We start from the raw sequence: 16845 nt of genomic DNA, 5'->3' as shown, positions 1-16845 counted from the left end.
TTACAATAAAGATTGATTAATTGATTGAACCTCTGATTAAAAGCTATTTTCCTGAAATTAAATAAACGAAGGAAAGTGAGTGGTCTGAAAAAGTGTTCTGCACTGAAAAATATCTGTTCATAAAATGTAGAAGACTTGCAAACGTCCATTTCTATCTTCTTCTTCTGTTCGCCCTATCATTCTCATTATCATCTTCACTAGCTCCACCTGTTTGCCGTGTCTACATCTGAGCACCAATCACCCACGTGACGCTTCATTCCTTGCCTGCCCACCCACTCCACTCTCTCTGTCTCCTCCATAAGTTTACTATAGCTTATGGCAGACAAATCTACTAATCAGTGCCTTCTGACAGACAAGGCAAATACACTAATTGGTGCTTGGGTTTCCTGGCAAGACTCACCTGTGTGTTAGCGGAAGACTTCATGACTAACCCTGCGACATTTGCCTCATCTTGTTATCGACGCTGCACATCAGTCTACCCGGGGTGTTGTGTCATGCATCGGTCTCGCGTTACCGAGTTCCGCGGAAGACGACAGCGTATTATCCGAAGTCACCCATGTTCCCCGCCTGCAAACCCTCTCGGGTATTGAACCGCGGTGTGACTTAGCTCCTAATGTCGAGAAACAGGTCGATTGGCTGCACCGTACAACCTATGATATATTCATACCCGTACTTTTTCTCTTCTTGTCTTTCGCTTTCTTTCTATCTATATATAACTGAAAAAGTGAATTAGAGGGACACAGGAAATGATGGAAGGAAGGAAAAATTAAGAAAGAGAAGAAGAAAGTGAAAGGAAGAAATTAAGGGGGATGGAGGCTACATCGTTTTGCCTTCTTATCATTTTTTTTCTTTTTCTTATGTCCTTATAATTCTGTTTGTTTGCTTCTAAATACATGAATATTGCCAGCGATTAATGGGATAAAAATTTTTCATACAGTGAACTCGTTATTTCGCCATATGTTACATCACCAACCCCGGTTCTCGCCACACTTTGTTCCAAAAAGGTTATAGATGATCATAATACTCTTCACGCCGCCATCGACACTCTTCACCCAACATTTGCGTTGAACGGAGTGGAGCTAATGAGCTGGGACAGTATTCATTCCTTGTTGACCATGCTAAGCATGTTATAATTTCTGGCTATATGCTTACATTCATAACAAAATTACATTGTGCGAATAACTCCTCCTAACATTGATTTTGCTTTCCTGTGAAATCATTAGCGATAAAGCAGAGAAACATTGTCAACAAGGCTGCATTTCAAAGTTTTCCCATCAATTTTCCTCCCTGCTTCGTCTTCTTCTTCTTCCTTTGATGCTCTATTCTTGAATAGGAAAGCTGTAAAAATCGACTCTCACCACAAAAATAATTCTTCCTGAGAATCCATCAATGACGTCACAACGGAGCTGTTGTCGAGTCACCTGCAGTTTTCGGTTACGCGTAAACGTCTTTCACATGGAGCGGCCATTGCTGCGAGGAACCCATGAATCTCTGTCAAGGTGTTTCAAGTATTATACACCATCGATTGGACTTTTTTTTAAAGGTATAGTTTGGGAAAATGTTTCTTCTAATGACAGGTAAAAACTTGGTGAAAGTGCTGCCACCAAGCTAAGTAACTCACTATTCTCGAATTAAACTCCCTGCAAACATTACTATACACAGAAAAAAAGATAATAAAACATGCGTCAGAAGTGTACTTGGATACAGTTATGTTTCAAGAATAGTATGTTGAGAACTGAGCTCTAAGATCATTACTGATATATATATATAGATACATGTTATCACGAGCTTAACTTTTGCTGTCTGTGATGATATTTGTAGGCGTGCATTCTGAGGACGGAAGGGGTTATCTACCCAGAATAATTGAGGAAATAATGTCTTACCCAATGCTAAGAAATTAAACCTGTTTCTAGCTAGACCTTTAAGTAAACAACTGAACGTTTATATCGTGATAATATTGCTTGCTTATGATAAAGGCATCATTTCACATGAAGAAATACATTTTTAAATACACCGTGAGAGTTTTGTAGGAGGACTACTTTGTAGAGGCGCATTGGCTTAAAGAATAAATTTAAAACTGTTTTAATGAAGAGCTTCTAACAGGGGCACAAACACACACAAACACAGAGAGATATACAGACAGGAAACAAAGGCATCTGATCGAAAAATGCGAAAGGTTGAAGGTAATTACGATCCATTTTAGTCCCTTGTCAGGTTCACGACGATCGAGAGCTTGAATGCAAGAATCCATTTTGCCAGATGACACTGCGGAGAAATGTGAAGTTCCTGATGTAGTCTCCAGGGTGGCATCAGTCCTGCTCGAGCGCCTTCTGATCACCAAGAGAAAGTCAGATTGCTTATCAGGTTTCTGGTCATCAGACACAGTTGACTAACACCACTACGAGTCCCGCTGACCCCAGGGGTAAGAGGGTTGACATCAGGCTTATTAAATAAAGAGTTCTCTAGGGGTCTACCCTCAAACTAATGCCAGATGAGTGCCATCCAAATCAGTGTTTTTTGTCACAAAGTAAAAAAGGGATTTTGCGGACAGATAACATTCTCTGTTTGGGTGATCTGTCACAAGGAATGCGCTAACGAGAACAGACTACCTGTGCTGGGATTTGCTGGATCACGTGACCAGAGTCATTAAAGATGAACGGATGTGCTTTTAAAAACCCTCCATGACTTACTAATTTTAAAATGAACTATAAGAGGTTTGGCAGGATATTCTCAGGTCACATGATATGACATGCGCAGTCAGGCATTTCTTCATTTCCGTATTGTTACGGCTGATCATCTCCCCTGATAGGTTACGCTTAATATAACTTTCTAAATAACAGTCAAGCACAATATTGATGCTGACGAAAAGTATTTTTTAAAGTTCAATTTGTAGTCTGCTGTGGCCTGAAGACACTTTGTCTCGAATATTACATTTCCCCACTTTTACTCCCTCACCTCACGTGGCTACCCCCTGCCACCAGCACTTTCGATTATCGTGTCTATGGATGAAAGGTTTTTTATCACTTAGTGTAAAGCTGTCATTTATAGCTGCGTTCTGCTGGCGATCGAAACTTTCATGACATCTGCCTCAAGCTAAAAGTCGACCATTACCTTAAGGAACTAATGATATTTTTTGTTCCTAATGATTAGTTAATGATTCCCTTTCGTTTTTGAGATACATGCCTACAAACATTAGCGCACAGAAAAAAAGGTCAAATCGTGACGTCACGTTTGTACGTACATACATACAGATGGTTTCAGCTCTTCCATTCGTTTATTTTCTCTTTCTTCCTCTTTCACACAATCTCTCTGCCTTATCCTTTTCACTCTCTATTAACATATAAGATATTTTAATGCATATTAAATAAATACATTAATAGGCGAGCACATGCGTATGCATATATCGGTATACTCATTCATTTATCAGGTATTTACAGGTAAGTGCATGTGTCTCGTTGCTATGAACGAACTTGACCACCCTAAGTAGGTAAAGTCGGTCAGTAGATACACGCAAGTTAAGCTCTACCTGTATGTATTTGCGCAGCATGAGTATAAACACGAGGCAGTTCACGAACTCGCAGGTAATTACTCTCGCGACCCATGAGCTTAGAAAGTGCTCAGCCTGAGGTCGGGTAGGACTGCTTGCGCTCCCGCTGCGCATGCGCGATGAGAAACTGTGGTATCCAACATTTCAAACCCGTACATCAAAATCAGCTCCCTCTTTTTAACACCGAGCGCATTTATTTTAAATCTTTTCCTAAAATGCAAAGAAACTGCCACGTGATTTGAAATAATAATTTATCAAGACGAAAAAAACCTTTTTGTTTTAAAGCGTGGGAGTAGCCCCGATTTTTTTTATTCTGTCGATGACTTTTTTTTTTTTTATTCTTTTCTTATGATTGTCTTCTGCCAGCTATGTTTTTATCATCTAATATAGCTGGTATTTGTTCTTTTTTCTTTTGTTTTATTTCTGTCGCAAATATTGGAAAAGGTTGAGAAAAAGTTAGACTTTAAACATTCAAGGGAGACAATCGATTTCCTTGCCATATCCAGGGAGAGAAACAATTTTTTTCCCTATAATGTCAGATATCTTTGGCAAAGGCAAGTGCGAAATAAATCCCATTAACTAAGCTATCAGTCGCAATATCACCACGTGGCATTCAATGTCTCCTATATTTAGCAGCCAACTTTCATCAAACGACAAGAACGAGAAGAAGCGAATGGGAAAAACTGGGTGTGTGCTGAAACCTATCTCGATTCTAATGGACTGGCATCACCAGGTCTGCACTAGCTGACATCCAGGCTCTTTGGTAGTTTATTTCCAGCCTTATCTTTCACAGCTTGTTACAACCACAGGGCTTCTGCTAAGGCTAAATTCTTTGGGGTCCCAGGGACCCCTTCTTCAGAGTTTTAAGGGGTCCCTGTTCTTCGCCCAAATTTGAACGGGACCCCATCGACGAAAATTGAAGGGGTCCTCCGAACTTTTGATGCGTACTGTACGCAATTTTTTGCGTAAGCAGAAGCCCTGAACCATATCACTTAAAGTTCAAAAACTTGTTTTACATTATATTCTCGATGTTTCTACTCACCAGCTACAGCCTGCAAGATCTCAGGAGTGTTTAAAAATATTTTTCTCTCTTACTTCCTTTGCATTAATTCATGTATCCATTTTATTAAATGTCAATCCTGCTGTTTAATTTCCATATGCTTTGCTGTGCCGACTTTTTATTTGTTATCGATGTTTCGCTTTTCCTTTGTCAGAGAAAGCGAAATTAAAACTGATAGCATGCCCAAACTGATCAGCAAATGTAATGAGTAGTTTTCTGACCTGTCCCTATTGTCCGGGGTGGGAGTGAGCAGGGTGTTAAGGATTGTTGTTTTGTTGTCATTGCATGTGCTGTCACTTTTTGCGTGATTGATTCAGGACCCAGTGTCCATGGCAGCCTGTGAAACACCCAGTAGCAGACGCAGGCTCTGGTAATGACCACACCACAGCTAGTATTTCTCCACATGAATGGAAGGTTCGAGCTGTGTCAAAAGCAGCTGTAACATTGTTTACCGGAATGTAATGCCTGTATTATTATTCCTCCCGTTCCCAGCAGGCACCTCCACCTATTAGACAGGGTAGGGTGGCCTCGTGTCTGATGATGATGGCGGCGCTTCCTGTCCGACTTTCAGGGTGATGAGAAACACGCAGGCAGAGCGTGGGAACGATGAATAACGGATAGAGCACAGTTCAAACCCTTCTGGTACTCGCCTGCTCTCTCAGCCCTTCACTAGAGTACATGCTGTTTGTTCACTGACTTTCTCCACCCTGTCCCTCATTCTCTCTTCTCTCATCTTATCCTATTCTCGATTTTCTCTCTGCTCCAATTAAAGCTCTTTTATATTCTTTCATTCTCTTTCTAATAATTTGCTATTTATACTCTCATTTCTCTTTTTTTCTCTGTCCAATGTCTCCCTTTCCTTCTCATGTCTTTCTGTCCACTTGCAGCCACATCCACAATGATGGAGAACTGTTTTAACCTTTGCTAAATTGACACTTGCTGTATTCCCTGCTCACTTAAATAAACAACAGCTTCACTTGTTGTGAAAATAAACATAAGGGAGATTTGATCAAGTCATATCTATTTCAGACAACTTTTCAATATCTTGATAAAAAAAACAAACCAACTTAAATTTCCTTTTTAAATAATTCTGATTATCAGCTCGTAAGTACTAGATGAAAATTATTCAAGGGTTTTATCATGCGACTTCTTAAAATGCATCCAGTGTTTTTGTTCGATCTTCTTCGTGAATAATGATAAGCTCAAATTTCCATTTGCCTTTCAAAGCTGTTTTGTAACTTCTCTCTGGACTTCCTTCATGTATTTTTCATGAGATCGTAAAATTCAAATCTCACCCATAAAACTGGTTTCTGTCTGTTCATACTGTCTCCCTTGAGTCTCTCTGGCATCTATTTATTCAAATTTATTTAAAAAAATTCAGATGCAAAGGAGCTGAAATTTATTTGTAAATAAATACACACGAAAAGAGACAGATACAACAGAATGGAAAGTTTTTCTCATTATTTAAAGTACGGTATATTGATTTACCTTCATGACTTTATTTATTCGATTTTTTTTTTTTTTTTTTTTTTTTTTTTTTTTTTTTTGCTTTTTTAGACTTCATCACCGAATAATGCATCGTTGCATTACAAATTCATGAGACTGCGAGATTTTTTGCAGAGGTTTTGCAAGTAAGTCCCACTTTTTCCTAGGATGTGACCCCAATGAAAGACATAAACGTGGATATTTTACTTAATTAGCGTAGGAAAAAGATCTGTTCCAATGAGGAAGTACCTTTTGTATTTGATCACTTTAACTCGGTATATAAACAATAATAATTGTAATGTTTACGGCGATCACACAACTGATAAATAATTATCAAAGAACACTAAACGAAAATGTAGTGAAAATAAATGTGTGTGGGTGAGTGAAAGTGTGACAGTGTTCCAAGTTAGTCAAGTCGCCCACGTACTAGCGACTTTCAAAAGTGACCACAACACTGAAGGTGTAGACACAAACTGGGAATTATTATAATGGGAAAGGCGATATCAGAGATCAGAGCATGCAGTCCCATCCTGGGTCAGTTCGATACCTGTTTAGGGACATGCAGCTTTCTCGAGCTACCCAAGTATTGGACGGGTACCTCACTCACGGGGAGTTGAGAAATGTAAGGCAGCAAGAGAAAAGACTCGAAATGTGTGACATATCGGGCTAAGAATTTCCCGTTGGTCTATGGTCATGAATGCGAGAATCTAGAATATTCTGATGGCATCTCTTGACAACACGTGATGCTGAATGTACTCATACAGCCAGCGAAAATAAGAGCAGAATAAAACATACAGGCAACAGTGCAAGTAAAGATAAACCTGCCCTAGGGACACGACCTTTGGAAGGCGGATCCCAGCCATCTCCTTCCATCTCATTTAACATTCCCTGATAACCCGGATGTGCAGAGAATTTTTTTTTCAGCCATAGTAATCTTCCGCTCTGAAAAGTCGAGTGTGCGAAACACCAGCCCACATCCTGTGCAACAGTAGGACAAGATGTAGGATAGAAGAAGCAGGGCATCTACTGAGATAGTGGTATAGTCTTAGTGGTATACAGAGCCTTGTATTAACGTGTTATTATTCTGAGACCTGTCCTCACTTAATGTGAGACTGAAATCCAAACACACACCATCCAGTGGCTATTCCTTCAAAGGCACGAAATCAGTAAACCACAAACAATTACACCTCCACCACCTTCCACAAAGAGTAACTGAACTAAGCTTCTAAACAAGTAGATGAAAAGTCCAGGATTCGCCTTTCCTTTGGTGAACTCAGATCAGTCTTGACCATCTCTAATAAAAGGAAATGAAAACCAGGATCAGCTTCCATGTAACACACTGAACTACCTCCTCATCTAACAACACATGGCGGCCATCACCGGGACGACCGTCGAGGGTAAACAGCATTTTCCGACCACGTTGACCTTTCTGCTGATCAGATTTGTAACGAATCCTTTCTCCCTCTCTAGTCGACAATGACGCTGAGAGAGACGAGGGGTAAACAAATTAAATGAGTAAATTTTACACTTTAAAATGTCAGGTTTTGCGCACAACAGATGGAGGGACTTTTCTACAACATTCAGTGATATAAAGGAGTGGAGCGAATAATGCCAAGTCTTATTCAAAAAGTTGGATTAGATATGTCAGATATATCTGTACAAAAATGACGGATATTAAACTAATTTTTAAGTGTAAAAGCCTTTCATCCTGTCAAGCAAAAGATTGGGAGTTAAAAGAATCTGTCCTTCACACAGAAGAATGACAGCACAATGTATTTTATTCAAGACAAGTTTCTTTGCAATCTCTTTAAACTTCGATCCACTTGTTTATTCTCCCATATCTACACACAAGCATACATACATAATACATACATCACACGCACGCCTTCACATTCACATACATATGCACTCACATATGCCTGTAAACAGGCAAAAGCTTTCTTTGTGTCAGTAGTTTGTGGTTGAGCAGACTGTCCAGCGTCCCTGAACGCACAGCCCATTGGATGAGAGTGGCCTCCATCTCTCCATCCTACATATACTAAGTCTCTATTATAAGATTTTCTATCGGCTCCTCGCATAAGGACGAGAAACGACCATCTTTCTTCTGTGCTTCACATACAGTAATCATTAAGGTAGTCTCCCTTTGCCCTGTTTTGGTAACTGGCGTTTGGGGAAATTATGCATCAGTCTGGCAGTTTGTACTAAAATGTGATTTTGCACAGAAGTGCTTTTTGCCGTTGGTTTCAGGGTGCTATCCGTTTTTAAACACGCAAGACATTTTTAAAACATTAGTATGTTTTAATTCTATCTACTTAAATTTTCATTCATGCTTTGTCCCGCACCAAATGTAAACAAACAAGGAGGTAGATGAAGACTAAATGACTACAGCACGAAAGAAATCGTACAGTAAGGATATTTTCTTTATTCACGTCCTTTCAAAAGTGAAATTGATTATTCATGGATATAAAAAGTAATTATTAAAGCTAGTAGGCGGATCACCCAATTGATAGATGTCGAGGTTTAGAGACAGACAGACAGACATGTTAATCAAACATGCTTGCTGATCTCGCGACATCCTGTTTTAATGTAAACGTGAAGTGCATTGCTAAGACGTACGTGAACCCTGCCAGCATCCTGCAGATGGCACTGCCATAGAGGAAGGGTAATAGGGAAACGATGAGGACAGCTGTCAGCAGCCTTTGCCGAGTTTTGCGACAGCTCTTACAATGAGACCTCCATGATCTTCTTACAGCAATCGCATTACAGGAACTAGTCTGGCTTTCTCGCTTTGGTCCTGAACCATTGCCGGGGGCAACGAAGTACGTTCCCATACTTCAATGATAGACATTGCTACATTTCTCTACTCACTCATTTTCCAACGTTTACAGAAATTTCATGCAAATGCGAAATCGATAATTCAACAGCTTTAAATGATTAACGAGCAGCAACAACCCCGATATTCTCACCCCACACTTTAATGTCAGTTGACCTTTCTTACTTCATGATTCAGTGTTTGTTTATTTTATTTTTTAAATTTTAATTTGGTTTTCCCCTATACGTAGAATATAGAATGTTCATCTTTTGTTTCTAATTTCTTTTATTAGGCAGAAGAGAGGAGAGCAAAATATTTCTTCAAAATCTTAGTTTATTATTTTAGTGTTTTTTCAGCCAAAGGTTTGAAGAGAGAACCACCGTCTTGGCATCCATTTCATAGTTTTCTGTTCGCACCTTCCAGTCTCAGCAGTAAACACACTTCTTGCTACCCAGCTAATGGGTGGATTTCCGTCGTGGGTCTGGTCGATTGAATAAGCAGAGTGTGTGATTCTGCGGTGCGAGCCCGAAGGAATGAAGGAATCGAAGCTTGGGCCCGCCATTGTCGACTGTCGCTAAATTCATGAAGGCAAACATCCCTGCTCCGCCGTGGCGGTCTAAGGTTCATGTTATTAAAGTGTCAGTAAGTTACTGAGACATTTTCCGTTCCCTTGCCTGTCTTGCGTCTGTCTGAGTTATTTCGCTTGTATTAATTTTTTTATTGAAACCGAAATATGTCAGAAAAGGTCCTGTTTCACAAAAACCTAGCTGAAAGCCATTGTCAATAAACTTAATGTTTGTAATACAACTGTAGCACCAACTCATTTAAAGTCATTATGTTTGCTCTCTTGTTTAAAGTTTTTATAAATTTTGAAAATTAATTATCTAGAAAATATTTCTGGAATAAATCTGGGTTTTCAATAGAAACATTCTTTGCTTTTATTATAGACAATAGTAGAACAAGCAGGACACAATTTCCTTGTTTATTATTTCTATCGTATAATTCTGGGAATACACTTATTGCATGAATTGTAACAAAACATGTAGAAACCTTAAAGTGATTCCTAATACAGCTGTCTTGAAGTCAAGACATTGAATAGTATGCAATGAAAACATGAAATTAGAAAAAAAAAAGCGTCTCAAACGCACTTTCAAACACCTGAAAGATTCTGTCTTCAGGTTCATGCCGAGTGTACTGAGTCACATTATAGTTGTACACCTGAGACTAGGAATGTTCTCGGCATAAGATCCGTTAGTCACGAAAGACACACAGTCTTGACTTTACTTCTGTTTTAATGATGTATTAAGGTTTGTTGATTATTCGCAGTGTCTAACCATCTGCTTATCTCCATGTCTGCCGGTAGACCCGTGGAAGCAAACTGACTGACACGAACTTAATGAACATGTAGCAGGATCTAATACTTTCCAGACCCGCCGATCCATATTCAGGATTTTAAAAAAAGCCAAGGAAGATTCTGTACATCTTATCTACCTTTCCGTTGTATATATATATCTAGTTGTGTGTACAAAATTTCATCTTTGAACTACCTTACAATTGATGTCCTGTACTTGGCAGTACACCGTTAGCCAGTTTAACTTCAGACCTCATTTGACATCAGTCGGTCTTTTCTTTGTCAGTAAAGCTCCTCACACCAATATTGTTCCTGCCTGCTTGTTCGTTAGTAAGAATCCAGAATGTTGAGGATAATTTGGAGCAATATGTTCAGGACATTAGGACCTAATACGTTTAGGACAAACATGCTCTTTGATCGTTTTCCTCGGGTATAGCAACCTTTTTTTAGTTCTTCTGCATGGTTTATTGAATTTGCATAAGCCATTACGTCCTTTTACGTGACTGACATTCAGCGAATGTATTTAAAGTCGGATGGTGTGCGCTGGGAAAGGTCGGAGGTGAACTGTCGTTAATTTCTAGCGACCAGAGCGAAGACAAGGATATTGATGTAGATTCTGAAGAAAGAGTTCATTCGAAAGCTCGCTAAGAACACTTGAAGTTCTAAACCCCTAGAACTCAGAGTATCGCAAACTGGTTGAAAAGCATATGGGGAACGTTTATACAAAAGGTTAATCCTGTTCAAGTAGTTGCAAACAGCTCTCTAGTTTTGTGGTGGAGCTGAAGGGGACAGCCTGCTGGTCAGTAATTAAAAATTACAGTTTACAAAATAGAAAGTTGCCAAAACGTGACAGGAAGCGACAGTCCGTCTTCTTGGGTCTGGTGTCACTGCTCAGAAATGGTGGAAATTTTAAGGGAGTGGCAAGTGAGCCTAGCAGGTTGGGATTCAATGGTGGATACTGACTTTTTGAAGTGTTACCACTTGCAGAAGCAAACTTTTGATCTGCAAACGAATTTATTGTTGTGGCCATATGTACCTCGAGGAGTAACAAGGACTAAACTCAAACGCTATGCAAGGAAAAATATAAATTCCCAACACAACTAGATTAGAAGGCACAATAAAACAAGAAAGATAATTTATAAAAGAATTTCATAAAAATGCAGAGAAGTATATTTTGTCTGTTGGTATTTTATATACAAACCTGTATTTGTTCAGCAGTCCGTGAAAGAGAGCATTCATAAAGCACTCTGTGCATTGTTTTCTTTAATGTGTCTTCTTTAATTCGTGTGCTGACTTTGGAATCTCATAGTAGTTCAATAGAAAACTACAAAATTTACTGGTTTCTTTTGCTAAAGCTGTTGAGACAGATAAGAGAGGGAGAGAGAAACCGTTACAACCATTTAAATAATTCATGAAAGCTAAGGCGCCTTCATTTCGTATTATGAAGCGGGAAACGATGGCAATGACTTATTAATGGACCTTTGGTGTCATTGTTATTTGATTTTCCTTCCATCAGGTCTTGTACGCTGGTCGATGAAAACAAAAGGCGGAAGAGAAGAGAAACGTTTATTTCATCTTGTCTTAATTATTCTGCTCTGGCAGTCACTCGCATCGTCCGCCAATATCTCCTAATGATGCGCGCACATACGAACAAAAGCAAGAACGTATTCACACATTAACACGATGAATTATGCAGCTCACTGACATTTGTAAGCAGCGGTTAGTTTTAACACTGCTGCCCCTTCTTTAACGTAGTGTTGGAGGACCGCCAACTGTGCACCATCACAAAATATCTGTAATTTCCAATGTCCCAGTCTTACACTAATTTAAAGAGTAAACCAACAACACATTTCAACACATTTATCGTACCGCAATTTTAATGGATTTCGATTTCTTGGAAGTATACCTTAACATCATTTTATGGTATTTATGTATTCACGTACACGTACATTTTTTTTTTTTTTTTTTTTGTAGGTTTGCACCCATATAGCTACAACAGAAATTACGAATAAACTTGACCTAAAGTTTGGAATACATTCTTTCCTATGGTTTTTAATGTCCCTTTGCCCTAAAAGTTTAATGTTGCTGCAGTCAGTAAATTGATGCATGGGGAGGTTTTCTGGGCGATTCCTTCCTCTCCTCCATAGTTCTTATAAAACAAGCGTTCTCCAGTATAAAACCATGCAAACAGCATGCAGCCAGCGTACAGCTTTGCGAATTGCCAGGCTCTCCATCGAGAAGGACTTCCTGACCGCCATGCGAGTGCACCATTTCTAAGTGGACCAGTTCTCATTCGGATCGATTCTCATCTGGCTATTCCACAAACAGACTGCAACGGTGACAGACGGAAGCGGATGCTGCAGCCGTGTTTGAGCGCCTCTGGCGGGTTGAGTTTCGCGGGGAAGTTAATTTCATTCTGAACACGTCCTGAATGGTGGCGCCCCCTATCAGATGGATTAAAATTGCATGCTGTTTGCGAGCAGGCGCGGGGCAAAAACGTTCTGGCCTCTGGCAGGGTCTTCTCTAGAGGACAGAGCAGTATAACAGCTTATGAAAGGGCTTTTGCTGTACAACTAACCTTCCACTGAAATCATGTTTTCCATCACTGAATTTTTTTTAAAATAGTTTTTCAGTAGTTATGTGCTTGCAGGTCTGTTTATGACGTCGAGAATTGCTTATTACTTTACTGCACTAATAAAAACGATACAGCTTTTCGAGAAAAATGATCAGCCTTTACTGACAGTAAATGTCAATCGTTGACTGTTCAATGCATGAAATCAGTGAAAGGAAATAGAAATTAGACTCGGCAGATGTTTGGAGAATTCAACACAGATGATGCGGAGGAAGGACACTGCCTCTGAGGAGATCGATTTTCGACCGACAAAACGAAACTTGATTACGAGTGACATAGACCGCAGAATAAAACCATACTAGAATTATCGAGCTTTTTAAAGACCTAGTGGGACACAATTTTTTTTAACGTCTGTATATAGTTCACTGGTAGATACTATTTTCCAAGTTGTGTACAAACTGTGACATATTTCTTTAAAGTGAATGGTAAATGTTTGTAGATGTTTAACGAGAGAATGGAAAGGGGTTCAACCTTTTTTGGGGAGGAACGTATGCTGTATTCATCCATTACAAACAAGAGTATGCTTTCTACTAGATCTTCAAAAAGACAGAGAGAATTAACTTCTGAGACAACGCAAATACAAAGGATCAAATCCGTGTTTCTGACTAAAGTCTGTTTTGAACTTGTGATACGTGTGCGTTAAGGTCACTGTAGCCTTTCTGTAGCCCTTTAAATGTATTTCTTTTTGTCGCTAAAAGCGTGAGAGACTCGCGACGCTTCGGCGAAAACGTTTCCTGGACTACCGAGTGCATAAAAGCGCGGATGACATAAGGCTAGGTTCAAATGTCACCCTTGTGCGAGAAAAGCTTTAGTGTCGGATTCCCATCTGACCATCGTGATTACCTCCCTCGGTGACCAGAAGCTCGCCTAACTCAATTACTTCTTGATGCGCAATCCGAGTCGGACATTTGACGTCACGTCCTTGCCGGCAATAGGAGAGACAATCGATGCTGCGCGACGGGAGTGCCCTCCCCTCAGAATTTTCGTCTGTCGCTCGACAGCATCCATCCTTCATTTCACACTACCCACCATCCATAAATTAAGCATGACACTTGAATCTTTGGACTGATTTTAGAAAAAGAGTAAAAAAAAAAAAAAAAGAAGAGATCATTTTTCTCAAAAATTCACAATAAAAGAAATTATTTCTTGAGCGTCCTTCGATCGCAATTCCACTGCATCTGTTAATATCATTATCATGGTCTCGATTTTCTTTCTCAAAGACCGAGTGGAGTTGTCTTTGGAGGGTCTTTGAACATCAGGTCTAGCGATAAAAATCGGAAAATATCTGTGGACAAACAACATACGCAACTCAGATTAAACCGTTAGCTAAATAAAGATATATATAGACTAAAACCTGACGTATTAAGTTTACATATATTTTTTACATAGAAATGGATACGCTAGCTCTGTAGTTCTCTATATAAGTAAGAGTTTTTGTACTTTCTTCTTTCAGAGTATTTTAAGACGACCTGCACTATTGTCTAGGCGTGGTACGCAGGTCGTCCATGTTTTTCTCGTGGGTCTCCTCTAGAGCAGTGACGTTAGTACCTGGCTGAACCTCACCTGTAAGAAAAAGATTTGATGCATCTACCTTGTATTTCTGTCTTCACTGCCGAGAAACTGTTCCCATTACCTTTTCTCAATCTTTTACAGCCGTTGTCTACAAGAAATGACATTTACTTCCAGTTGCTTAATGGCGCTGTAAAATATTTCTGTGTTTTGCCGCCAAGTTTTACAAACTGCAATAACCATTGTCGAAAGTCAGGATAAGACATTAGCAAAGGACAGACGACAATATTATTTCTTGAATGGTATTAAGAACCAGAGAGAAGATCTCGGTGTATTATTGCAAGTTACTCCGGATGTAAAGAGAAAGCAACAGAGAAAAGTGATAAAAACTGAGCCAAGGAGGGGAGAGAGAGGACATGTAAGAGAGAGGGTGTGTCTGAACGCTCACATCGAGATTTGAAATGTTCATATAAACATACGAAATGCAATTCCGCTCGACTAGAACTGTTTATGACATACCCGTGGCTCGTGACATGAACATATTGTTTGTGAGAAATTTGTTTTTCAAGACATATGTTCGTGACATGCTCATTGTTCGTGACATACCCGTTGTCCCTGACATATTCGTTGTTCGTGACTTGCCCTCGGCACACGATTAGCTCGGATTTCTGTACAGGTCATACACCTGGCTGCATTTACAAACTGCCCACAGATGTAATTGGTCTGGTCTGTGGCCGTCGCTAAAAGGATTGGCACCGGCAGAAGTGCCAGGGGACGGACCAGCTCAGTGAAGCTTTCACCGATCGTATGCCTCGTGGGAAATGGGCTTATACTTTTAATTTATTCGTTCTTCATCCTTCACAAAGACCAGAGTAAAGTATTCTATCGAATAGATGTGCCAGCGTTCCTGTTCAGAAGAGAGTTGATATTTTTCATGTTTGTCTGTAGCCAGCGTCTGTCACTACCCGGATGTGGTTTGTCTCTTTATATAAATTCAATGTGTTTAAGACAGTAAGCATGACTAAGAGTGTCTTTCATGAATAATAGTGATCTTGTTAAAGCCCCCGTACAGGGATTTGACGATACTGTATTAGTACAATCCACATCCGACCCAGCATGTTTATTTTCAAACTACGTAGCGGAGAAAAGTTTGCTGACAACAGTAGTCCTTGTTCTTCGGATCCATCTTGCAAGTCTGTTGTCTAGGAAGTCTCCTGATTGAGCTATCTTCAGTAAAGGATGTCCAAATCAATTATTCAATAGTAATTAGGCCGTGGTAGAGGGGTGTATAAAAGGAAAAGATCATGATGGGAAATTTGTGTATGTGTGTAAGCGCGCGTGTATGTGTGTGAGTGTGAGAGAGAGAGAAAATCTCAACTTGTTTACAGAGGGGACGCAGCCTTACGAGGTGACTTCTCATGCAGAGAATTTAATTGTCTTATTATGGGTATATCAATAGAATAGTGAACTAGAAAAATTTTCTTACGAATGTAAACATTGATTTCCATGGAAACAATGTAAAACTTCCACCAAGCAATACATTTCAAAATTTCATGACATCAAAAATATTATCTTAAACCTGTTTCTTATTTTATTAATATCAAAAGAGAAAGGCTGCACCATAGCTAAAAAGTCAGCGACTGTTCGTTATTGCCTTGGTGACAGGAGCAGACAGGGTGTGCTGATCAGACAAAAGGGGATTTCAGGTGGGGATGTAGGGGAAGAGAGGTTCGGGGAAGTGGGGAGGACAAGTGCCTTCCACGATATCAAATCAGTTCACAGACGACTTGTACTGAATGCAAGCATGAGCGGGCAGCCAACGCAGAGAACAAAGGAGAGGAGTGACATGGCCCCGTTTCTTTGCTTGGAGCGGATTGTCCTGTATTTTCTGAAGTTCGTGAATGACATATGAAGGCCAGTCTGAGACATGAAGGCCAGTCTGAGACATGAAGGCCAGTCTGAGAGCAAGAATTATGAGAGCAATAATTATTGTAACTTTACCTTGAGGTGAGTCAGCTCTCCCAGAGGTCTTAAAAAGAGGATAATTTTAGCCATTATTATATTTCTTCTTTCCTTTATTAAATCAGCTTGTGAAATTTGACTGAATGGGGTTGAACTTTGCCTTGTTTTGGTCCAGCTCTTCATTTTGCTGTTTGCTGATAGCATAACACTAATCTCAAATAAAATATTACATTAGACTGACTCATCGTTGCAGTAAGTGCAGAAAACTTTGTGTGACCCCGGTTCAAGATTACTCGTACGCTGTTCACTCTACCCACAATAAACATTTAATGTTGCGACAGTGACCTCTTCTCTTCATGCAACTGAAGCGCAACACACTTTACAGGAGTCAGTGATACACGTGACAGACACAGACCCTCAGAGGCATTGGAATAGACTGGTTTATCAGTGTCAATATTTTATGAGCTTTTGTGGGAATTAGGAAGAA

General features: G+C 39.7%; 1 protein-coding gene across 2 annotated transcripts in view; it reads left to right on the top strand.

The window, feature by feature from the left end:
• Positions 1–16845, top strand: part of LOC112564851 (excitatory amino acid transporter 1-like) — a 38054-nt gene that overhangs the window by 10931 nt on the left and 10278 nt on the right. The window lies entirely within an intron of this gene.

The sequence above is a fragment of the Pomacea canaliculata genome, linkage group LG5 (genome assembly GCF_003073045.1).
Source record: "Pomacea canaliculata isolate SZHN2017 linkage group LG5, ASM307304v1, whole genome shotgun sequence".
Taxonomy (NCBI): Eukaryota; Metazoa; Mollusca; class Gastropoda; order Architaenioglossa; family Ampullariidae; genus Pomacea; species Pomacea canaliculata.
The sequence above is the reverse complement of the archived record's forward strand: the minus strand, read 5'-3'. Positions and strand labels throughout refer to the sequence as shown.